This window comes from Cherax quadricarinatus, chromosome 1, assembly GCF_038502225.1.
Source record: "Cherax quadricarinatus isolate ZL_2023a chromosome 1, ASM3850222v1, whole genome shotgun sequence".
NCBI classification, from domain to species: domain Eukaryota; kingdom Metazoa; phylum Arthropoda; class Malacostraca; order Decapoda; family Parastacidae; genus Cherax; species Cherax quadricarinatus.
This window is the reverse complement of record NC_091292.1, coordinates 14,781,075-14,807,190: the sequence shown is the minus strand read 5'-3', so window position 1 is coordinate 14,807,190 and position 26,116 is coordinate 14,781,075. Positions and strand designations below refer to the sequence as shown.

The window sequence follows — 26,116 nt, the reverse complement described above, 5'->3', positions numbered from 1 at the left end:
TGATAAAGAGATAGGACCAGGAGCTGAGCACTCACGCATGCACTAACAACACACACACACACACATACACACACACACACACACACACACACACACACACCTAGAAAGGAATGATCTCATCAACAGCAGCCAGCATGGTTTCAGGGACGGGAAATCCTGTGTCACAAACCTACTGGAGTTCTATGACATGGTGACAGCAGTAAGACAAGAGAGAGAGGGGTGGGTGGATTGCATTTTCTTGGACTGCAAGAAGGCGTTTGACACAGTTCCACACAAGAGATTGGTGCAAAAACTGGAGGACCAAGCAGGGATAACAGGGAAGGCACTACAATGGATCAGGGAATACTTGTCAGGAAGACAGCAGCGAGTCATGGTACGTGGCGAGGTGTCAGAGTGGGCACCTGTGACCAGCGGGGACCCGCAGGGGTCAGTCCTAGGACCAGTGCTGTTTCTGGTATTTGTGAACGACATGACGGAAGGAATAGACTCTGAGGTGTCCCTGTTTGCAGATGACGTGAAGTTGATGAGAAGAATACACTCGATCGAAGACCAGGCAGAACTACAAAGGGATCTGGACAGGCTGCAGACCTGGTCCAGCAATTGGCTCCTGGAGTTCAATCCCACCAAGTGCAAAGTCATGAAGATTGGGGAAGGGCAAAGAAGGCCGCAGACGGAGTACAGTCTAGGGGGTCAGAGACTACAAACCTCACTCAAGGAAAAAGATCTTGGGGTGAGTATAACACCAGGCACATCTCCTGAAGCGCACATCAACCAAATAACTGCTGCAGCATATGGGCGCCTAGCAAACCTCAGAACAGCATTCCGACATCTTAATAAGGAATCGTTCAGGACCCTGTACACCGTATACGTTAGGCCCATATTGGAGTATGCGGCACCAGTTTGGAACCCACACCTAGCCAAGCACGTAAAGAAACTAGAGAAAGTGCAAAGGTTTGCAACAAGACTAGTCCCAGAGCTAAGAGGTATGTCCTACGAGGAGAGGTTAAGGGAAATCAACCTGACGACACTGGAGGACAGGAGAGATAGGGGGGACATGATAACGACATACAAAATACTGAGAGGAATTGACAAGGTGGACAAAGACAGGATGTTCCAGAGATTGGACACAGTAACAAGGGGACACAGTTGGAAGCTGAAGACACAGATGAATCACAGGGATGTTAGGAAGTATTTCTTCAGCCACAGAGTAGTCAGTAAGTGGAATAGTTTGGGAAGCGATGTAGTGGAGGCAGGATCCATACATAGCTTTAAGCAGAGGTATGATTAAGCTCACGGCTCAGGGAGAGTGACCTAGTAGCGATCAGTGAAGAGGCGGGGCCAGGAGCTCGGACTCGACCCCCGCAACCTCAACTAGGTGAGTACAACTAGGTGAGTACACACACACACACATACACACACACACACGACATAGCATCGAAAGTCAAATCTGACCCGAAACTGCTGTATAGCCACATTAGGAGGAAGACAACAGTCAAGGACCAGGTGATAAGGCTGAGGAAAGAAGGTGAAGAACTCACAAGAAACGATCAAGAGGTATGTGAGGAGCTCAACACGAGATTTAAGGAAGTATTTACAGTAGAGACAGGAAGGACTCTGGGGGGACAGACCAGATGGGGACACCAGCAAGGAATACACCAACAAGTGTTGGACGACTTACATACAGAAGAGGAGGTGAAGAAACTGCTAAGGGACATCGATACCTCAAAGGCAATGAGACCAGACAACATCTCCCCGTGGGTCCTTAGAGAGGGAGCAAATATGTTGTGCGTGCCACTTACCACAATCTTCAACACGTCCCTGGAAACTGGGCAACTACCTGAGGTATGGAAGACGGCAAATGTAGTTCCCATTTTTAAAAAAGGAGACAGAAAAGAGGCACTAAACTATAGACCTGTGTCATTGACGTGTATAGTAAGCAAAATTATGGAGAAGATTATCAGGAGGAGAGTGGTGGAGCACCTGGAACGGAACAAGAGTATAAATGGCAACCAGCACGGATTCATGGAAGGCAAATCCTGTGTCACAAACCTTCTGGAGTTTTATGATAAAATAACAGAAGTAAGACACGAGAGAGAGGGGTGGGTTGATTGCATCTTCTTGGACTGCAAGAAGGCCTTTGACACAGTTCCTCACAAGAGATTAGTGCAGAAGCTAGAGCATCAGGCGCATATAACAGGAAGGGCACTGCAATGGATCAGAGAATACCTGACAGGGAGGCAACAACAAGTCATGGTACGTAATGATGTATCACAGTGGGCACCTGTGACGAGCGGGGTCCCACAGGGGTCGGTCCTAGGACCAGTGCTATTTTTGGTATATGTGAACGACATGATGGAAGGGTTAGACTCAGAAGTGTCCCTGTTTGCAGATGTGAAGTTAATGAGGAGAATTAAATCAGATGAGGACCAGGCAGGACTTCAAAGAGACCTGGACAGACTGGACACCTGGTCCAGCAAATGGCTTCTCGAATTTAATCCTGCCAAATGCAAAGTCATGAAGATAGGGGAAGGGCACAGAAGACCACAGACAGAGTATAGGCTAGGTGGCCAAAGACTGCAAACCTCACTCAAGGAGAAAGATCTTGGGGTGAGTATAACACCAAGCATGTCTCCGGAAGCACACATCAATCAGATAACTGCTGCAGCATATGGGCGCCTGGCAAACCTGAGAACAGCATTCCGATACCTTAGTAAGGAATCGTTCAAGACACTGTACACCGTGTATGTCAGGCCCATACTGGAGTATGCAGCACCTGTTTGGAACCCGCACTTGATAAAGCACGTCAAGAAACTAGAGAAAGTACAAAGGTTTGTGACAAGGTTAGTTCCAGAGCTAAGGGGAATGTCCTATGAAGAAAGATTAAGGGAAATCGGCCTGACGACACTGGAGGACAGGAGGGTCAGGGGAGACATGATAACGACATATAAAATACTGCATGGAATAGACAAGGTGGACAAAGACAGGATGTTCCAAGGAGGGGACACAGAAACAAGAGGCCACAATTGGAAGTTGAAGACACAAATGAGTCAGAGAGATATTAGGAAGTATTTCTTCAGTCATAGAGTTGTCAGGCAGTGGAATAGCCTAGAAAATGACGTAGTGGAGGCAGGAACCATACACAGTTTTAAGACGAGGTTTAATAAAGCTCATGGAGCGGGGAGAGAGAGGACCCAGTAGCAACCGGTGAAGAGGCGGGGCCAGGAGCTAAGACTCGACCCCTGCAACCACAAATAGGTGAGTACACACACACACACACACACACAGATGAGTCACAGGAATGTTAGGACGTATTTCTTCAGTTTTGGAATAGTAAGGAAGTGGAATGACCTGCAGAGGGAGAGGGGAATGTTGGAGTAGGACAGAACCAGGATAGAATGACAAAGACTGTATAAACCCATGATGGAGGTTTTAAGTAGAAGGGACTTGAGCAGCCAGTATATGTGTTTGAGCATCTTAGATTGGATTGAGTGGAGAAAAGTGTTTTCTTGGGTTGAAATGTAAGGTGACATTTATGAAAGGATTCGGGAAACCTGTGAGTTGGGCCTGAGTCTTAGAGGTGGGAAGTACAATGCCTGCACTCTGAAGCAGTGGTGGGCATGTTACAGTTCGGAGGGTCATTTTTAGTGTGACGTAAAGAATAAAAAGGCACAATACCATGACTGGAACAATACTATTGTTTCGTTAACACTCCACTCTGACTTGTATCACTACCACTACTCCCTTCTGCCACGGTTGCACTATTTATAATACTACTGGTACCTCTACCACTATTACTATTTCTACCTCCTCTCGTTCTACTACTCCCGGCCCCGTCCCCCCCTCGTATATATATTGGCTCCTTTCCCTTCGCGCTTCTTTGCGGGTCATCATATGACTAAGACCCGAGTCAGGAAACACTTGTCCCGTTTCCTGACAAACATTATACATATACCTTCACACTTGTGTGCCACTAGTTAATAGTCCAAACCGACGTTGTCATAGGTGTTATTCCCCTATGTACGGGTAATCTGTGATTAGCGTGATGTCTGGACACTTCTGGCACGACAGCTATTAAATGAATGATGGTGAATGTGCTCCCTTTTAAGAGTCACACTACCTTGGCGAGATACGGCTGTTGTGGTAAAAAAATGAAAACTGTACGACGTTACGGTCTATTATAAGATCCCGAGTGGGAAGAAAATTGGTGAAAGCTGCCAGTCAGGTCAAGGAAGTAGGTGGGTTGAGGAGACCGCAAAGGTCAGGTCAAGTCACGGGTGTTAGGAAGTGAGTGTGGTAAATAAATACATTATTCTACCCAATGAGATATGATCAAGACCCACTGTGATCTCTGTAATTCTGCATTTTTGCGCTACCGCTCACAGATGCGCTGCGGGTGCACAACTGTAGTCGCTAAGGCAGCACAAATAATGAAATACACCATTGTGAACATACGATCATTTGACAATATACTGGAGAAACCAAGTATGCAAGCAACATAAATACATATAAGAGTGAAAGATATTTTTCACATAGCTGAACATAAGAGAGTGTAAGCGCGTCACTCTACCACACATTTTAAGTTGCTACCCACATTAGTCGACTAAATACAGGTAACCTATTTATTGCTACTGGTTAGGTTAGTTTTACAAATTTTTCCTACTTTTCACTTGTGCCAGTTTCACCAGTCATTTATACCTAAGACTGGTATAAATGACTGGTATATACGTATGTCTCTTGGTATATACGTATTCCCTCTCATAGAGACAATAAATCTTAAAATTATATAAATGTTATAATAAATACAAATATACGCAAATATGACAGAAAAAACATAAAATGTTTTTTTTTTTTTTTTTTTTTTTTTTATTCGCCGGTACTCTCCCGGCCCGGGTCTTTTCCAAGTAGTGGTGATCCGGCCTTGGCTCCCTATCTGGGGAGTGTCTCGAGACGTAAGTCTCCCATGGGAGGAGGTACAAATACCCCCTCATCTTTGGGACCAACTGTTCCTGGGCCTAAATGAAAATCACATAATTACTATTTATTACGAAATATATATTTTTGTTTCTAACTTTCACCTAAACGACAATGTATATATTCTGAAGCGCGTTGATCTCTTGATGCTTATGTACTGAGAGCAAGTGTATACACATTGAGAAGTGTATATCTCAGTATACACACACTTGGAATTTATTTTACTCCCTCCATAAGTATCCTTGACTGTAGGTGTACAGGTAGATTTGCAGCCTTAATGACCCTCGTGTAGTCAATGATCTTTAAACCTAATAAACCAACCAACCGACAACACTGTTTCAGTATGTTTAACACTTGAAAAGTGTCAAAGTATATTAACAAATGACTCTGGTTGCAGAAGACAATGTGTCTCCCTCACCAGAGACACATTTTAATAAGACCCGGGCCGGTACAAGACCGGCGAACCTACTACTACAGTGTGACAGACATTAGCACTCTCGCCCAGGACATCCTTATAAGTCTGAGTGTGATGAAAGTATTCACATTCTCATTATATTTGCTGTTTCATCCCATTCTATTCCTCATCCTCATTTCTGACATTGGCAGAGATGTAAGCCATAGCTCCGTTTCTTTCTTTGCGGATGGCACCCGGATCACCATGGCAGTGACCTCCATCGAAGACACCGCGAGACTCCAAGCGGACATCAACCAAATCTTCGAATGGGCCACTCAAAACAATATGAAGTTCAACGAGGATAAATTTCAACTACTCAGATATGGGAAAATTGAGGAAATTAAAAATGTATCAGGGTATACGACAAATTCTAACCATACAATAGAGCGGAAAAGTAATGTGAAGGACTTGGGAATGATAATGTCAGAGGATCTCGCCTTCAAAGACCACAACAATGTATCTACCTCATTTGCTAGAAAAATGATAGGATGGATAATGAGAACCTTCAAAACTAGGGACGCAAAGCCCATGATGATTCTCTTCAAATTGCTTGTGCTCTCTAGGCTGGAATACTGCTGTACACTAACGACCCCCTTCAAGGCTGGCGGCATTGCAGACCTGGAGAGTGTACAAATAACTTTCACAGCACACATAAGTACGATAAGGCTCCTAAATTTCTGGGAACGGTTCAAGGTCCTTGATCTGTATTCCTGGAACGCAGGCGAGAGAGATACATGTTAATATACACTTGGAAGGTCCTGGAGGGACTGGTACCAAACCTGCACACGAAAAATCACTCCCTATGAAAGTAAAAGACTCGGCAGGAGATGTAACATTCCCACGATGAAAAGCAGGGGCGACACGAGTACACTGAGAGACAACACAGTAAGTGTCCGGGGCCCAAGTCTCTTCAACTGCCTTCCAGCATACATAAGGGGGATTACCAATAGACCCCTGGTTGTCTTTAAGAAGGCACTGGACAAACACCTAAAGTCAGTACCTGACCAACCGGTCTGTGGTTCTTACGTCAGCTTGCGTGCGGCCAGCAGTAACAGCCTGGTTGATCAGACCCTGATCCACCACGAGGTCTGGTCTCAGACCGAGCCGTGGGGGCGTTGACCCCCGAAACCCTCTCCAGGTAAACTCCAGGTAAGGTGCTCGATGTAAAAACAGGTTTACCCAAGATGACACGTAGCATTAACATGTTGTAAACACGTTTACGGGAGTGTTAATGAAACACACACACACACACACACACACACACACACACACACACACACACACACACACACACACACACACACACACACACAGTCATCTACTGGTTAAGTCCATTTCAACTGCCGGCGATCTTACATTCGACTATCTTGATCTGTAACTTAGTTTTCCTAAGAGACTTGCCTGCAATTTTACTGATTTGTGTTATACACCGATCCAGGGTTGAATTTTAGAGTTTTCGTTTACTCGACCTGTAAGTACTTAACAAGGCTTGAGGCAAGAGTTTGACCCAGGCGAGTTAAAGACGCCCAAGGTGATCAGCTGCCATTTTCAAGCCAAGCCAGTGTCTTGATGGTGGCTTTCCCTTTTGCCCTGTTCCAGACTGCCAAGGTACTCAGCTTCCTGCTGCTGCTGACTGCTGTAAATCGTCCATCTGTCTGCTGACTTCCCACACAAGCACACACACACACACTACCCTACACTTGCTTAATTTTTCTTGTTCTCCACGGAGACGTATTTATACTTATTTATCTATATTTATTATTTATCTATATCCGTAATGAGATGTGTGTATATTTGCCGCCTATATAACCACGGGGAGATGTGTATACCTATTAATTATATAAAATAATACACAGCCTAGGTGCTGCTATCCTCCTCAGCCCCGTATCTATAGTATACTGCCTTACTCATACGTCTTAATTAACAAGACAGACAAATCTAAATAAGATAGGACAGCCTATCGGGACGATAGGGCACATTCTTCTTTTTCTTCTTCTTCTTCTTCTTCTTCTTATTATTATTATTATTATTATTATTATTATTATTATTATTATGATACTGGCCAATAAAGATTTCAGTTCACATTTAAAAATACTGTTACTAACTAATTTTCAGACGCTGAATTAGCGCCGGGAAAATGGGAGGAATTCGGGTTGGAGCAGCAGAAGAGGAGAGTAGCTCCAGTCCTTTGGATCAAGAACTTTTCACCGGTATCAAGGCATCCCCCCTTTTGAAGAAACACTAGGGCAGGATGCAGGAGTACACTGGACTACAGTGAACAAAGTGTTAAGTGCTGTGCACTTTGTAATTACATTCAGTATACAACTAGCTTCACTTTCTTATATGATTCCTAATGGTTCTTATTCCTCTGGTATTTCCTTTACAACATAGGAAGGCTGGTCTGGGACCGGGCCACGGGGGACGGTGATCCCCGGAAAGATCAACAGTCACAAATTCATCAAGACTGATGGCCGGAACACCTCCTTTCAAGGCTCAATGACTGATCACCTAAAACTGCTTCACATCTTCCAGCGTCTCCATTATTATTCTCTGCACTACCGAACTGATAAAGCTACTGGTTGTCGAAACGTGTCCACAGTACATACCTAAGTATTGTAAATATTTATTATTCATGTAGATACACAGTGCCATAAGTCAGGAACCATAGCGTAAACTCAGTAATTTATTTTTGCTGTTTATGCAGGTGCTCTTGATCTTTTTGAAGAATACATCTAGATATTAAATTCGTGTCAATAATAATAATAATAATAATAATAATAATAATAATAATAATAATAATAATAATGGTGGACACACTGTACACTTTCTACGAATAAAGGCCTTTATTATCTTTTTGTTTTTCATTTTTCTTGGTGGCTGCAAAGTTACGGGAGAACTTATACAAGTTAGTGAAGCTGGTGCATCCAGAGTGGAAGCTTGAACCATTAAAGAAAGGAAAGAAGAGGTAGGAATACCTGAATAAAGATGATCCAGGGATGATAACTGCAACAATATAGTCTGCAGTGTCATGTTCAGTGCTTACCTGCAGTGTCATGTTCAGTGCTTACCTGCAGTGTCATGTTCAGTGCTTACCTGCAGTGTCATGTTCAGTGCTTACCTGCAGTGTCATGTTCAGTGCTTACCTGCAGTGTCATGTTCAGTGCTTACCTGCAGTGTCATGTTCAGTGCTTACCTGCAGTGTCATGTTCAGTGCTTACCTGCAGTGTCATGTTCAGTGCTTAACTGCAGTGTCATGTTCAGTGCTTACCTGCAGTGTCATGTTCAGTGCTTACCTGCAGTGTCATGTTCAGTGCTTACCTGCAGTGTCATGTTCAGTGCTTACCTGCAGTGTCATGTTCAGTGCTTACCTGCAGTGTCATGTTCAGTGCTTACCTGCAGTGTCATGTTCAGTGCTTACCTGCAGTGTCATGTTCAGTGCTTACCTGCAGTGTCATGTTCAGTGCTTACCTGCAGTGTCATGTTCAGTGCTTACCTGCAGTGTCATGTTCAGTGCTTACCTGCAGTGTCATGTTCAGTGCTTACCTGCAGTGTCATGTTCAGTGCTTACCTGCAGTGTCATGTTCAGTGCTTACCTGCAGTGTCATGTTCAGTGCTTACCTGCAGTGTCATGTTCAGTGCTTACCTGCAGTGTCATGTTCAGTGCTTACCTGCAGTGTCATGTTCAGTGCTTACCTGCAGTGTCATGTTCAGTGCTTACCTGCAGTGTCATGTTCAGTGCTTACCTGCAGTGTCATGTTCAGTGCTTACCTGCAGTGTCATGTTCAGTGCTTACCTGCAGTGTCATGTTCAGTGCTTACCTGCAGTGTCATGTTCAGTGCTTACCTGCAGTGTCATGTTCATGCCCAGCGCTCACTTGCACAATACCGACAATAGACAAATAAAAGAACCAATATAAACTCAGAATTACCTCAGCCAGAACCTAAATGCGGCAATGAAAGGCAGAAAATGTGAGAGGAAATGCACTCACAGAATACACAAGGAGACCAATCTTTGCCTTTGACTGTCTGGGTTGTTCCATGTATGGAGACTCAAGTTACCGCCTGGTACAAAAGGCTTGGAATTGCTACCTGCGTTCCTAATGAACAAAATAAAATATTAGGAAAAAAATAACTGAGGTAGTTTACTGATTTTTAAAAGATTTCTTAACCTGATTATTATTATTATAATCAAGGGGGAAGCGCTAAACCCGGAGGATTATACAGCGCCTGGGGGGGTTATGTGGAAGGCATTCAGGCTTAATTCGGGGAACTGGAGCACAGATCCAATTCCCTAAATCAAGAGCCCCTCACCAACATCAAGGAACCTTCCTTGAGGGGTTTCTTAACCTGAGACATGGGTAGCCATCAGTGTGCAAAAACCTAATACAAACGAAAATAACTGAACAATACATTACTGAAATGCATTGCGTAATTATTTTTTTTTTTTCTGCAAGTACAACATAAAAAAAAAAAAAAAAAAAAAAACATACAAAAATAAAACTTACGTAACGCCATGGAAAATAAACCTTACTTTAAGTTACTTAACAAGAGGAAAGAAGGGAAGAGATGACCATATACAACCACAAAAAAATCTTTTCCTTTCCCTCTGACATATTACGTGCAGCCAGCAGTAACAGCCTGGTTGATCAGGCTGTGATCCACCAGGAGGCCTGGTCACAGACCGGGCCTCGGGGGCGTTGACCCCCGGAACTCTCTCCAGGTAAACTCCAGGTAACAGTGGCCAGACACCCCTCACCTCCCCAACCAAACAACCCTTCACACCTTGCCCACATTTCCATTAGGTCCATAAACCTCTTTAGAAACCTTTCCACGTTTTTTTCCTATATACCCTACATAACCCCCAATCCAAAACATACATACCCTATATACCCTACATAACCCCCAATCCAAAACATACATACCCTATATACCCTACATAACCCCCAATCCAAAACATACATACCCTATATACCCTACATAACCCCCAATCCAAAACATACATACCCTATATACCCTACATAACCCCCAATCCAAAACATACATACCCTATATACCCAACCGCCCACTTTCAGTCGCCTAACCAACAGGACCCAAAATCCTGCCCATAATATATTGTATATTTATGCATAATGATTTGAAATTTTTTTTTTTACTATTTTTAGGGAAGCGCTAAACACATAAAGATACAAAAAAGATACAAAAAAAAAGATACAAAACATCCAGGCCATGGGAAAACCTGGGTAGCCACAGCCACTCAAGAGGGAGAGGTTTTTTAGTGCCAGGAAGGAAAAAAAACTGGCAGGAAATGGCAGAAATCGTACACCAAATCCAGTCATTCCTGGAGTGGAACCACAGTCGATGGCCTCCACTCCAAACCAACAGATACAGATACTAATGCCGGAAAAAAAATCCCCCCCCAGTACCAACAATACCACCAGTCCGATAACATTCTTCTTTGCAAATATACAGGGTCTAAAGCCAGCAACAAACAACAAAATACCTTTCATCCGTGGACTGCTTGCAGAGGCAAAGGCAATGTTCGCGGCTTTCACTGAGACCCACATAAAGGATCACTTGGACAACGAAATATGGATCCCAGGTTACAACCTATACAGATGTGACAGAGTGAACAGGCAAAAGGGGGGGGTTGGCCTGTACATTGCAGAGTCACTTGTTTGCACAGAACTGCTAAATGCCTCAAATGATGTAGTGGAAGTTTTAGCAGTAAAGGTCGAGAACCAAAACCTAGTCATTGTGATAGTCTACAAGCCTCCGGATGCAACATCCCAGCAATTCCAGGAACAGCTGTTAAAAATTGACCACTGTCTGGAAAACCTTCCAGCTCCTGCACCCAACATCTTGCTCCTGGGGGATTTCAACTTAAGGCACCTAAAATGGAGGAATATAGCAAATAATATTGTTGCAGTAATAACACCAGGAGGCAGCTCTGATGAAAACTCACACTCACGCGAGCTTTTAAATCTCTGCACAAAATTCAATTTAAACCAGCAAATAATAGAGCCTACTAGACTGGAGAATACACTAGACCTCATCTTCACTAACAATGATGATCTGATAAGAAATATCACCATATCAAAAACAATATACTCAGATCACAACATAATTGAGGTTCAGTCATGTATGCACGGAGCCCCAGACCGACATAATGAGATTAGTCACGAGGGAGCATTCACCAAATTCAACTTCAATAACAAAAACATAAAGTGGGACCAAGTAAACCAAGTCCTAACCGATATAAGCTGGGAAGATATACTAAGCAACACAGACCCCAACTTATGCCTAGAACAGATTAACTCGGTAGCACTCGATGTATGCACAAGGCTTATTCCTCTAAGAAAAAGGAGGAGTAGATGTAAAACAGAAAGAGACAGGCGCTCCCTTTACAGGCGACGGAAAAGAATAACAGAGCGGCTAAAAGAGGTCAATATATCTGAAATGCGTAGGGAGACACTGGTCAGAGAAATAGCAAGCATCGAACTTAAGCTAAAAGAATCCTTTAGGAGTCAGGAATCGCGGGAAGAACTAAAAGCCATAAATGAAATCGAAAGAAACCCAAAGTATTTCTTCTCCTATGCCAAATCAAAATCGAGAACAACGTCCAGTATTGGGCCCCTACTTAAACAAGATGGGTCCTACACAGATGACAACAAGGAAATGAGTGAGCTACTCAAGTCCCAATATGACTCAGTTTTTAGCAAGCCGCTAACCAGACTGAGAGTCGAAGATCAAAATGAATTTTTTATGAGAGAGCCACAAAATTTGATTAACACAAGCCTATCCGATGTTATCCTGACGCCAAATGACTTCGAACAGGCGATAAATGACACGCCCATGCACTCTGCCCCAGGGCCAGACTCATGGAACTCTGTGTTCATCAAGAACTGCAAGAAGCCCCTATCACGAGCCTTTTCCATCCTATGGAGAGGGAGCATGGACACGGGGGTCGTCCCACAGTTACTAAAAACAACAGACATAGCCCCACTCCACAAAGGGGGCAGTAAAGCAACAGCAAAGAACTACAGACCAATAGCACTAACATCCCATATCATAAAAATCTTTGAAAGGGTCCTAAGAAGCAAGATCACCACCCATCTAGAAACCCATCAGTTACACAACCCAGGGCAACATGGGTTTAGAACAGGTCGCTCCTGTCTGTCTCAACTATTGGACCACTACGACAAGGTCCTAAATGCACTAGAAGACAAAAAGAATGCAGATGTAATATATACAGACTTTGCAAAAGCCTTCGACAAGTGTGACCATGGCGTAATAGCGCACAAAATGCGTGCTAAAGGAATAACAGGAAAAGTCGGTCGATGGATCTATAATTTCCTCACTAACAGAACACAGAGAGTAGTCGTCAACAGAGTAAAGTCCGAGGCAGCTACGGTGAAAAGCTCTGTTCCACAAGGCACAGTACTCGCTCCCATCTTGTTCCTCATCCTTATATCCGACATAGACAAGGATGTCAGCCACAGCACCGTGTCTTCCTTTGCAGATGACACCCGAATCTGCATGACAGTGTCTTCCATTGCAGACACTGCAAAGCTCCAGGCAGACATCAACCAAATCTTTCAGTGGGCTGCAGAAAACAATATGAAGTTCAACGATGAGAAATTTCAATTACTCAGATATGGTAAACATGAGGAAATTAAATCTTCATCAGAGTACAAAACAAATTCTGGCCACAAAATAGAGCGAAACACCAACGTCAAAGACCTGGGAGTGATCATGTCGGAGGATCTCACCTTCAAGGACCATAACACTGTATCAATCGCATCTGCTAGAAAAATGACAGGATGGATAATGAGAACCTTCAAAACTAGGGAGGCCAAGCCCATGATGACACTCTTCAGGTCACTTGTTCTATCTAGGCTGGAATATTGCTGCACACTAACAGCACCTTTCAAGGCAGGTGAAATTGCCGACCTAGAAAATGTACAGAGAACTTTCACGGCGCGCATAACGGAGATAAAACACCTCAATTATTGGGAGCGCTTGAGGTTCCTAAACCTGTATTCCCTGGAACGCAGGAGGGAGAGATACATGATTATATACACCTGGAAAATCCTAGAGGGACTAGTACCGAACTTGCACACGAAAATCACCCACTACGAAAGCAAAAGACTTGGCAGACGATGCACCATCCCCCCAATGAAAAGCAGGGGTGTCACTAGCACGTTAAGAGACCATACAATAAGTGTCAGGGGCCCGAGACTGTTCAACTGCCTCCCAGCACACATAAGGGGGATTACCAACAGACCCCTGGCAGTCTTCAAGCTGGCACTGGACAAGCACCTAAAGTCAGTTCCGGATCAGCCGGGCTGTGGCTCGTATGTTGGTTTGCGTGCAGCCAGCAGCAACAGCCTGGCTGATCAGGCTCTGATCCACAAGGAGGCCTGGTCTCAGACCGGGCCGCGGGGGCGTTGACCCCCGGAACTCTCTCCAGGTAATAAGGATCATATAATACATGGGGAACGGGAGGCAATCGTATTTGATCCGAGGAAAAGATGAGCTGATCCAATTTCTCAGATAAATAGCCCCTCAGTCCACAGCACAGTGCGAAGACTACCTTAGCCCATAGTGTCAGCAGTATCCTAGTTCACAGTGTCAGCAGTATCCTAGTTCAGTGTCAGCAGTATCCTAGTTCATAGTGTCAGCAGCATCCTAGTTCATAGTGTCAGCAGTATCCTAGTTCATAGTGTCAGCAGCATCCTAGTTCATAGTGTCAGCAGTATCCTAGTTCACAGTGTCAGCAGTATCCTAGTTCATAGTGTCAGCAGTATCCTAGTTCACAGTGTCAGCATTATCCTAGTTCAGTGTCAGCACTATCCTGGTTCACAGTGTCAGCAGTATCCTAGTTCATAGTGTCAGCACTATCCTGGTTCACAGTGTCAGCAGTATCCTAGTTCATAGTGTCAGCAGTATCCTAGTTCACAGTGTCAGCACTATCCTGGTTCACAGTGTCAGCAGTATCCTAGTTCACAGTGTCAGCAGTATCCTAGTTCATAGTGTCAGCACTATCCTGGTTCACAGTGTCAGCAGTATCCTAGTTCATAGTGTCAGCAGTATCCTAGTTCACAGTGTCAGCACTATCCTGGTTCACAGTGTCAGCAGTATCCTAGTTCACAGTGTCAGCAGTATCCTAGTTCATAGTGTCAGCAGTATCCTAGTTCACAGTGTCAGCACTATCCTGGTTCACAGTGTCAGTACTATCCTAGTTCGCAGTGTCAGCACTATCCTGGTTCACAGTGTCAGCAGTATCCTAGTTCACAGTGTCAGCAGTATCCTGGTTCACAGTGTCAACAGTATCCTAGTTCACAGTGTCAGCAGAATCCTGGTTCACAGTGTCAGCACTACCCTAGTTCACAGTGTCAGCACTATTCTGGTTCACAGTGTCAGCAGTATCCTAGTTCACAGTGTCAGCACTATCCTGGTTCACAGTGTCAGCAATATCCTATTTCACGGCGTCAGCACTATCCTAGTTCACAGTGTCAGCACTATCCTAGTTCACAGTGTCAGCACTATCCTGGTTCACAGTGTCAGCAGTATCCTAGTTCACAGTGTCAGCACTACCCTAGTTCACAGTGTCAGCACTATTCTGGTTCACAGTGTCAGCAGTATCCTAGTTCACAGTGTCAGCACTATCCTGGTTCACAGTGTCAGCAGTATCCTATTTCACAGTGTCAGCACTATCCTAGTTCACAGTGTCAGCACTATCATAGTTCACAGTGTCAGCACTATCCTGGTTCACAGTGTCAGCAGTATCCTAGTTCACAGTGTCAGCACTATCCTGGTTCACAGTTTCAGCAGTATCCTAGTTCACAGTGTCAGCAGTATCCTGGTTCACAGTGTCAGCACTATCCTGGTTCACAGTGTCAGCACTATCCTAGTTCACAGTGTCAGCACTATCCTGGTTCACAGTGTCAGAACTATCCTGGTTCACAGTGCAAGCAGTATCCTGGTTCACAGTGTCAGCAGTATCCTAGTTCACAGTGTCAGCACTATCCTAGTTCACAGTGTCAACACTATCCTAGTTCAGTGTCAGCACTATCCTAGTTCACAGTGTCAGCACTATCCTGGTTCACAGTGTCAGCAGTATCCTGGTTCACAGTGTCAGCAGTATCCTGGTTCACAGTATCAGCACTATCCTGGTTCACAGTATCAGCACTATCCTGGTTCACAGTGTCAGCAGTATCCTGGTTCACAGTGTCAGCACTATCCTAGTTCACAGTGTCAGCACTATCCTGGTTCACAGTGTCAGCAGTATCCTAGTTCACAGAGTCAGCACTATCCTGGTTCACAGTGTCAGCACTATCCTGGTTCACAGTGTCAGCAGTATCCTGGTTCACAGTGTCAGCAGTATTCAAGTTCACAGTGTCAGCAGTATCCTGGTTCACAGTGTCAGCATTATCCTAGTTCACAGTGTCAGCAGTATCCTGGTTCACAGTGTCAGCAGTATCCTGGTTCACAGTGTCAGCAGTATCCTAGTTCACAGTGTCAGCAGTATCCTGGTTCAGTGTCAGCAGTACCCCGGTTCACAGTGTCAGCAGTATCCTGGTTCACAGTGTCAGTAGTATCCTAGTTCACAGTGTCAGCAGCATCCTGGTTCACAGTGTCAGCAGTATCCTGGTTCAATGTCAGCAGTATCCCGGTTCACAGTGTCAGCAGTATCCCAGTTCACAGTGTCAGCAGTATCCTAGTTCACAGTGTCAGCAGTATCCTAGTTCACAGTGTCAGCAGTATCATAGTTCACAGTGTCATCAGTATCCTAGTTTACAGTGTCAGCAGTATCCTAGTTTGCAGTGTCAGCAGTATCCTAGTTCACAGTGTCAGCACTATCCTAGTTCACAGTGTCAGCACTATCCTAGTTTACAGTGTCAGCAGTATCCTAGTTTACAGTGTCAGCAGTATCCTAGTTTACAGTGTCAGCAGTATCCTAGTTCACAGTGTCAGCAGTATCCTAGTTCACAGTGTCAGCAGTATCCTAGTTTACAGTGTCAGCAGTATCCTAGTTTACAGTGTCAGCACTATCCTAGTTCACAGTGTCAGCACTATCCTAGTTCACAGTGTCAGCAGTATCCTAGTTCACAGTGTCAGCAGTATCCTAGTTCACAGTGTCAGCAGTATCCTAGTTCACAGTGTCAGCAGTATCCTAGTTCACAGTGTCAGCAGTATCCTAGTTCACAGTGTCAGCAGTATCCTAGTTTACAGTGTCAGCAGTATCCTAGTTCACAGTGTCAGCAGTATCCTAGTTCAGAGTGTCAGCAGTATCCTAGTTCACAGTGTCAGCAGTATCCTAGTTCACAGTGTCAGCAGTATCCTAGTTCACAGTGTCAGCAGTATCCTAGTTTACAGTGTCAGCAGTATCCTAGTTCACAGTGTCAGCAGTATCCTAGTTCACAGTGTCAGCAGTATCCTAGTTCACAGTGTCAGCAGTATCCTGGTTTACAGTGTCAGCAGTATCCTAGTTCACAATGTCAGAAGTATCCTAGTTCACAGTGTCAGCAGTATCCTAGTTTACAGTCAGCAGTATCCTAGATCACAGTGTCAGCAGTATCCTAGTTCACAGTGTCAGCAGTATCCTAGTTCACAGTGTCAGCACTATCCTAGTTCACAGTGTCAGCAGTATCCTAGTTCACAGTGTCAGCAGTATCCTAGTTCACAGTGTCAGCAGTATCCTAGTTCACAGTGTCAGCAGTATCCTAGTTCACAGTGTCAGCAGTATCCTAGTTCACAGTGTCAGCAGTATCCTAGTTCACAGTGTCAGCAGTATCCTAGTTCACAGTGTCAGCAGTATCCTAGTTCACAGTGTCAGCAGTATCCTAGTTCACAGTGTCAGCAGTATCCTAGTTCACAGTGTCAGCAGTATCCTAGTTCACAGTGTCAGCAGTATCCTAGTTCACAGTGTCAGCAGTATCCTAGTTCACAGTGTCAGCAGTATCCTCCAGTATCCTAGTTCACAGTGTCAGCAGTATCCTAGTTCACAGTGTCAGCAGTATCCTAGTTCACAGTGTCAGCAGTATCCTAGTTCACAGTGTCAGCAGTATCCTAGTTCACAGTGTCAGCAGTATCCTAGTTCACAGTGTCAGCAGTATCCTAGTTCACAGTGTCAGCAGTATCCTGGTTCACAGTGTCAGGAGTATCCCAGTTCACAGTGTCAGCAGTATCCTAGTTCACAGTGTCAGCAGTATCCTAGTTCAAAATGTCAGAAGTATCCTAGTTCACAGTGTCAGCAGTATCCTAGTTCACAGTGTCAGCAGTATCCTAGTTTACAGTGTCAGCAGTATCCTAGTTCACAGTGTCAGCAGTATCCTAGTTCACAGTGTCAGCAGTATCTTGGTTCACAGTTTCAGCAGTATCCTGTTTCACAGTGTCAGCACTATCCTAGTTCACAGTGTCAGCACTATCCTAGTTCACAGTGTCAGCAGTATCCTAGTTCACAGTGTCAGCAGTATCCTAGTTTACAGTGTCAGCAGTATCTTAGTTCACAGTGCTAGCAGTATCCTGGTTCACAGTGCCAGCAGTATCCTGGTTCAGTGTCAGCAGTATCCTAGTTCACAGTGTCAGCAGTATCCTAGTTCACAGTGTCAGCAGTATCCTAGTTCACAGTGTCAGCAGTATCCTAGTTCACAGTGTCAGCAGTATCCTAGTTCACAGTGTCAGCAGTATCCAGTTCACAATGTCAGCACTATCCTAGTTCACAGTGTCAGCAGTATCCTAGTTCACAGTGTCAGCAGTATCCTAGTTCACAGTGTCAGCAGTATCCTGGTTCACAGTGTCAGCAGTATCCTAGTTCACAGTGTCAGCAGTATCCTAGTTCACAGTGTCAGCAGTATCCTAGTTCACAGTGTCAGCAGTATCCTAGCTCACAGTGTCAGCAGTATCCTAGTTCACAGTGTCAGCAGTATCCTAGTTCACAGTGTCAGCAGTATCCTAGTTCACAGTGTCAGCAGTATCCTAGTTCACAGTGTCAGCAGTATCCTGGTTCACAGTGTCAGCAGTATCCTAGTTCACAGTGTCAGCAGTATCCTAGCTCACAGTGTCAGCAGTATCCTAGTTCACAGTGTCAGCAGTATCCTGGTTCACAGTGTCAGCAGTATCCTAGTTCACAGTGTCAGCAGTATCCTAGCTCACAGTGTCAGCAGTATCCTAGTTCACAGTGTCAGCAGTATCCTAGTTCACAGTGTCAGCAGTATCCTAGTTCAGTGTCAGCAGTATCCTAGTTCACAGTGTCAGCAGTATCCTAGTTCACATTGTCAGCAGTATGCTAGTTCACAGTGTCAGCAGTATCCTAGTTCACAGTGTCAGCAGTATCCTAGTTCACAGTGTCAGCACTATCCTAGTTCACAATGTCAGCAGTATCCTGGTTCACACTGTCAGCAGTATGCTAGTTCACAGTGTCAGCAGTATCCTAGTTCACAGTGTCAGCACTATTCTAGTTCACAGTGTCAGCACTATCCTAGTTCACAATGTCAGCAGTATGCTAGTTCACAGTGTCAGCAGTATCCTAGTTCACAGTGTCAGCACTATCCTAGTTCACAGTGTCAGCACTATCCTAGTTCACAATGTCAGCACTATCCTAGTTCACAGTGTCAGCACTATCCTAGTTCACAGTGTCAGCACTATCCTAGTTCACAGTGTCAGCAGTATCCTAGTTCACAGTGTCAGCACTATCCTAGTTCACAGTGTCAGCACTATCCTAGTTCACAGTGTCAGCACTATCCTAGTTCACAATGTCAGCACTATCCTAGTTCACAGTGTCAGCACTATCCTAGTTCACAGTGTCAGCACTATCCTAGTTCACAGTGTCAGCAGTATCCTAGTTCACAGTGTCAGCACTATCCTAGTTCACAGTGTCAGCAGTATCCTAGTTCACAGTGTCAGCACTATCCTAGTTCACAGTGTCAGCAGTATCCTAGTTCACAGTGTCAGCAGTATCCTAGTTCACAGTGTCACAGTGTCAGCAGTATCCTAGTTCACAGTGTCAGCAGTATCCTAGTTCACAGTGTCAGCAGTATCCTAGTTCACAGTGTCAGCAGTATCCTAGTTCACAGTGTCAGCACTATCCTAGTTCACAGTGTCAGCAGTATCCTAGTTCACAGTGTCAGCAGTATCCTAGTTCACAGTGTCAGCAGTATCCTAGTTCACAGTGTCAGCAGTATCCTAGTTCACAGTGTCAGCAGTATCCTAGTTCACAGTGTCAGCAGTATCCTAGTTCACAGTGTCAGCAGTATCTACAGTGTCAGCAGTATCCTAGTTCACAGTGTCAGCAGTATCCTAGTTTACAGTGTCAGCAGTATCCTAGTTCACAGTGTCAGCAGTATCCTAGTTCACAGTGTCAGCAGTATCCTAGTTCACAGTGTCAGCAGTATCCTAGTTCACAGTGTCAGCAGTATCCTAGTTCACAGTGTCAGCAGTATCCTAGTTCACAGTGTCAGCAGTATCCTAGTTCACAGTGTCAGCAGTATCCTAGTTCACAGTGTCAGCAGTATCCTAGTTCACAGTGTCAGCAGTATCCTAGTTTACAGTGTCAGCAGTATCCTAGTTCACAGTGTCAGCAGTATCCTAGTTCACAGTGTCAGCAGTATCCTAGTTCACAGTGTCAGCAGTATCCTAGTTCACAGTGTCAGCAGTATCCTAGTTCACAGTGTCAGCAGTATCCTAGTTCACAGTGTCAGCAGTATCCTAGTTCACAGTGTCAGCAGTATCCTAGTTCACAGTGTCAGCAGTATCCTAGTTCACAGTGTCAGCAGTATCCTAGTTTACAGTGTCAGCACTATCCTAGTTTACAGTACCAACGTTATCCAAGCCGTTATCAAACAATTTAAGGTTGTGTATCTAAGCACTAATGTAGTATTCAACAACGAGAGTTTTCCTACTTTGCAGTCGGCTTTGGGCCATGCTGTTGCTGCTGGCAGCCCGCTGGTCCACATATCCATCACAGCCTGGTTGATCTGGCACTTGGTGGAGGTACGTGTCTAATTTCCCTTTGAAAACTTCACTTGTTTCTGCAGTGTTTCTGATATCTTGCTATATAATAGCCCTATAATAGCAATATTTAATAGTCCTAAGGGCTATTATATAGCAAGAGAGAGAGAGAGAGAGAGAGAGAGAGAGAGAGAGAGAGAGAGAGAGAGAGAGAGAGAGAGAGAGAGAGAGAGAGAGAGAGAGAGAGAGAGAGAGAGAGAGAGAGAGAGAAAGAGTGAAAGCTAGCCAGCAATCAAGACAATATACCTGAAAGTCAGGGGTGTGTGGATATCATCCCCCCCTCCCACACACACACAAACACACGACTGGTCCACCTTGTAAGCACTCTCACTCTCACTCGCCAGTAATGAAGGAGAACTGAGAACATTTTTCTCACAGGTGAGTCGAATAAACTCTCAGACCAGAGTGTCTACCTGCCCTCCATAAGTAACACGTAAAAACATAAGACCAGTGAAACGCTGCAGCATGCCTACTGGCTACTACTTAACTGGAACCTACCTGGAGGGTTGTTCCCGGGAAGGAAGGGGTCAACAACCTCGTGGCTAAGTCCATGACCAAGTCTCCCGGTTCATCGGGGACTTATTAGCCGGGCTATGCAGGTCCAGATCACACTCATTCACGTACCCCTTCAACTTACAATTAAAGTTAACCAAGGTTCTCGCCTGTGAGGCTGCCTGCGAGTTTGTTCCACTCATCTGAGACTCTACTGCCAAACCAATACTTCCCCCATATCCTTTCTGTTAAGCCAGATGCTTCCATATATAATAATTGGTGTGAGTGGGCGGAGTTTGACATGCTTAGCATAGATCAGTAGGCATGATGTAGTACTCATTTTTTATGTTTTGTCTGCAGGTGTACAGGAACATGAGTATAGTACGCAGGTACACACACACACACACACACAACAAACTGTGATGCAGCACACAGCGTGAACAAGCTAGCCAGAAAGGGGATATATATATATATATATATATATATATATATATATATATATATATATATATATATATATATATATATATATATATATATATATATATACATACATATACATAAATATGTATAAGCAGATGTGGTGGCAGCAGTAGGCCTGAGGAAGTAGTGCTGCCATAACAGGTTGGGTGTCATCACAAATAAGAAGTGTACTTACCAAAAGTGAAGTGTAAATTATAAAAGTAGCAGCATACAAGTGATAAGTGTGGTAAATGAGGACTCAAAAGGGCAACGAGAAAAGAATAGCTGAAGAAGTCAGCGGCGGAAGGGCGAGGTGCACGAGTCATCGTACAGCGAGCATCGTACAGCGAGCATCATACAGCGAGCATCGTACATCAGGCATCTGGATGGACGTCCCCTCTGAGGAGTAACGTACAAATCACCTGTTTGTGGTTGGCGGGAAGTTTTGAGTGGTAGAGCCGGCCCTACGGTCACTGGTGGCTATCACAAACCCTGCTCCAGAGCGATTATCATACACACAACACCTAGCAGTAGTAGGAAGATAAAATTTGTAGGAGCAAGGAATAGGCAGGAGGATTAAGTCGTGGCTAATGGGACTACAGCCCTGACAACAGTTTCGAGAGATAATGTTTTAGGACACAAAGACAGTACAATCTGAGAAGCAAGTATTGGGTACACATGTAGTAAAAGGTAGTACCTAACTGGGTGAAAGAATGACTTGTTAACACACGCTAGTATTATAATTATTAGAATTACTCTCAGTGTTAATGGTATCTTATTAGTATTACGGATACACAGAGGTGAATTGTATTTCTGGGACATATAAACAACTGACGTGCTCACACACACACACACGCACACACATACACTCGGGGACAGGAGCTGAGTCTCGACCCCTGAAACCATAACTAGGTGAGTACACACAGCTGATCCTTGGAATTTGACCGCATCCCCTCAACCCCCCACACACCTTTCCCTCCCCCACAGACCTTTCCCCTCCCCCACTCTTGCCTTCACTCCCTACTCCCTCCTATCTTTCCCTCTCCCCCTCCCTCGCGTTTCTCTCTCTCATAGCCTTTTTCCCTCCCCTTCCCCCTACTCTTTCTTTCTCTCTCTCTCTCTCTCTCTCTCTCTCTCCCTCACTCCCATAACCCTATCTCACCCTCCTCTCTCTCTATAGGCTTCTCTCTCCATCTCTCCATTTCTCTCTCTCATAGCCTTTTCCCTCACCCTCCTTTCTCCCCTCTCTCTCTCTCTCCCTCCTCCCCTCCTCCTCTCTCCCCTCTCTCTACCCTTTCCCTCTCCCCCTCCCCCTACATTTCTCTCTCTCTCCCCCTTGGTCTTATCCCCTCACCCCCATACTCTCTCCTCTCTCTCTCTTTCTACTCTCTCTCCTCTCTCTCTCTTTCTCTCTCTTTCTCCCCTCTGCACCCTCTCCCTCCTCTAGCCTTCTGTCTGTGGTATGGTGGCCCTAGAGGACGGAAAGCCAGAGATCTGGTAGACGAACCAGGGAGGAAAGACTGGGAGTTAGAGCTCCAAAAAAGGGAGGAAGAGTGGGGAAGGAAGATAATAGAGCTTGGTAAGAAAATGGAGGAGTGGACAGCTGAAGAGTGCAGGAAGTGAGAAGTACAGGTCTTAGCAGCAGAAGCTAGGATACAGTGCTTAAAGAGAAACTGCAAAGCCTGAAACAGATTAGAGAGACAAATGACAATTCAGATGTGACATCAGGAAATTCAATGTCAGGCGCAGACAAGGGGACGGTAAGCAACAACGGAGACATGACGTACACGAAGGCCCTATCAGACCCACGTGGGGCCAGGGAAAAGACGAGGAGCACACTAAGATCAAATGACAGGTCCGAAGACAGTGAAGGTATGCTATATGCAGAGATTCTAACAGCCAACTGCAGTAGCAAGGGACAGCTGGTCATGAAAGACAGTTCACTGAGAATAGAAGTTTCAGATATGACAGGGACTGAAGGCAAGAACATGTCAATGGAAGGAAATAAAATGCCTCAGAGGAAGCAGATGGAGACTCAGTGGGAGGAGGAAAGGGCGAGGTCAGTTTTTGTGTACGGGCTCCAAGAAGCCAAGGGGGACAACTTTGAAGAAATAAAACAGGAGAAAAAAATGATTGAAGGCATCATGAAAACAATAGGTGAGGGCGATATGACCCAGGTGACAAATTTTCAGAGAATTGGGTGGTTTGCGAGTGGAAGGATACGGCCTGTCAGAGTAACTTTCAAGGAAGAATCAGTTCGAACCAGGATTCTGCAAGAGAAAGCAAGACTGAGGGACAAAGAGGGGTACCAGAGAGTATACCTCGACCGCGACAGAACACAAGAAGAAAGGACTACACTGAAAGAGAGGGTACAGAGATGCAAGGAGGAACGAGAGGCAATGACGAAAATGAGCAGGACCCAGACACAGGAGGAAGGGCAAACACACCCCACAGAATCTCCCACCAAAAGACTCCAACCGCGACATTCAAACGCAACTGAGCAACCTATACTACAACCCACTCACTGTTCCCTCTGCCACCAACCCCCATATCACAAACCTCACCCCAACAGCTGTCCCTTATGGGCATTCTGACCCCACCCATCATCACAAACCCCACCTACACCACAGCCCCATATAGGCCCCCACCAAGGCTCTCGCTCCCCCAACCCCAATATTCTTGCATGACCACAATGATAGAAAAGAAACTGAAAGTTTGGTACACAAACGCGGATGGAATAATGAATAAACATGAGGAGTGGAACGAAAGAATCAGTGAAAAATCCCCAGACATCATAGCAGTCACAGAAACAAAACTCGCTGAGACAATAACAGACACAATCTTCCCAACAGGATATCAGATTCTGAGGAAAGATAGAAGGAGTAGAGGGGGAGGAGGGGTTGCACTGCTCATAAAACACCGATGGGGATTTGAGGAAATGGAAGGCATGGACATGATTGGAGAAAGAGACTACATTGTAGGTACAATTCAGTCCGGAGAACATAAAGTAGTCATTGGAGTGATGTATAACCCACCACAGAACTGCAGGAGGCCAAGAGAGGAGTATGAAGAAAACAAACAGGGTGATGGTGGACACACTGGCTGAGGTGGCAAGAAGAGCTCACTCGAGCAGAGCAAAGTTACTGGTAATGGGCGATTTCAAGCACAGGGAGATCAACTGGGAAAACCTGGAGCCACATGGGGGTCCCAAAACATGGAGAGCCAAGATGATGGATGTGGTACTTGAAAACCTCATGCATCAACATGTCAGGGACACAACCAGAGAGAGAGGGGAGGATGAGCCAGCAAGACTGGATCTTGTGTTCACCCTGAGCAGTTCAGACATCGAGGACATCACTTACGAGAGGCCCCTTGGAGCTAGCGATCATGTGGTTCTGAGTTTTGACTATATAGTAGAGTTACAAGTGGAGAAGGTAACAGGAACTGAAGGGGACAGGCCAAACTATAAAAGGGGGGACTACACAGGTATGAGAAACTTCCTGCAGGAGGTTCAGTGGGACAGAGAAATGGTAGGAAAATCAGTAAACGAGATGATGGAATATGTGGCAACAAAGTGCAAGGAGGCAGAGGAAAGTTTTGTTCCCAAGGGAAACAGAAATAATAGGAAGACCAAAACGAGTCCTTGGTTTACCCGAAGGTGTAGGGAGGCAAAAACTAAGTGCAACAGAGAATGGAAAAGGTACAGGAGGCATAGGACCCAGGAAAACAAGGAGATTAGTAGAAGAGCCAGAAACGAGTATGCGCAGATAAGGAGGGAGGCCCAGCGACAGTATGAAAACGACATAGCATCGAAAGTCAAATCTGACCCGAAACTGCTGTATAGCCACATTAGGAGGAAGACAACAGTCAAGGACCAGGTGATAAGGCTGAGGAAAGAAGGTGGAGAACTCACAAGAAACGATCAAGAGGTATGTGAGGAGCTCAACACGAGATTTAAGGAAGTATTTACAGTAGAGACAGGAAGGACTCTGGGGGGATAGACCAGATGGGGACACCAACAAGGAATACACCAACAAGTGTTGGACGACATACATACAGATGAGGAGGAGGTGAAGAAACTGCTAAGGGACATCGATACCTCAAAGGCAATGGGACCGGACAACATCTCTCCATGGGTCCTTAGAGAGGGAGCAGATATGTTGTGCGTACCACTTACCACAATCTTCAACACATCCCTGGAAACTGGGCAACTACCTGAGGTATGGAAGACGGCAAATGTAGTTCCCATTTTCAAAAAAGGAGACAGAAAAGAGGCACTAAACTATAGACCTGTGTCATTGACGTGTATAGTATGCAAAATTATGGAGAAGATTATCAGGAGGAGAGTGGTGGAGCACCTGGAACGGAACAGGAGTATAAATGCCAACCAGCACGGATTCACGGAAGGCAAATCCTGTGTCACAAACCTTCTGGAGTTTTACGATAAAATAACAGAAGTAAGACAAGAGAGAGAGGGGTGGGTTGATTGCATCTTCTTGGACTGCAAGAAGGCCTTTGACACAGTTCCTCACAAGAGATTAGTGCAGAAGCTAGAGCATCAGGCGCATATAACAGGAAGAGCACTGCAATGGATCAGAGAATACCTGACAGGGAGGCAACAACGAGTCATGGTACGTAATGATGTATCACAGTGGGCACCTGTGACGAGCGGGGTCCCACAGGGGTCGGTCCTAGGACCAGTGCTATTTTTGGTATATGTGAACGA

General features: G+C 45.1%; 1 protein-coding gene and 1 long non-coding RNA gene across 3 annotated transcripts in view; one reads left to right on the top strand and one right to left on the bottom strand.

The window, feature by feature from the left end:
* Positions 1-8,270, top strand: part of LOC138854244 (uncharacterized) — a 62,703-nt gene extending 54,433 nt beyond the window's left edge. The window contains exon 3 of the long non-coding RNA XR_011393452.1: positions 7,541-8,270. This is a non-coding gene — a long non-coding RNA (uncharacterized lncRNA). The remainder of the gene's footprint in view (positions 1-7,540) is intronic.
* LOC128687120 (epidermal retinol dehydrogenase 2) overlaps positions 1-26,116 on the bottom strand; it is a 156,521-nt gene that overhangs the window by 36,735 nt on the left and 93,670 nt on the right. The gene's annotated exons all lie outside the window — the stretch shown is intronic.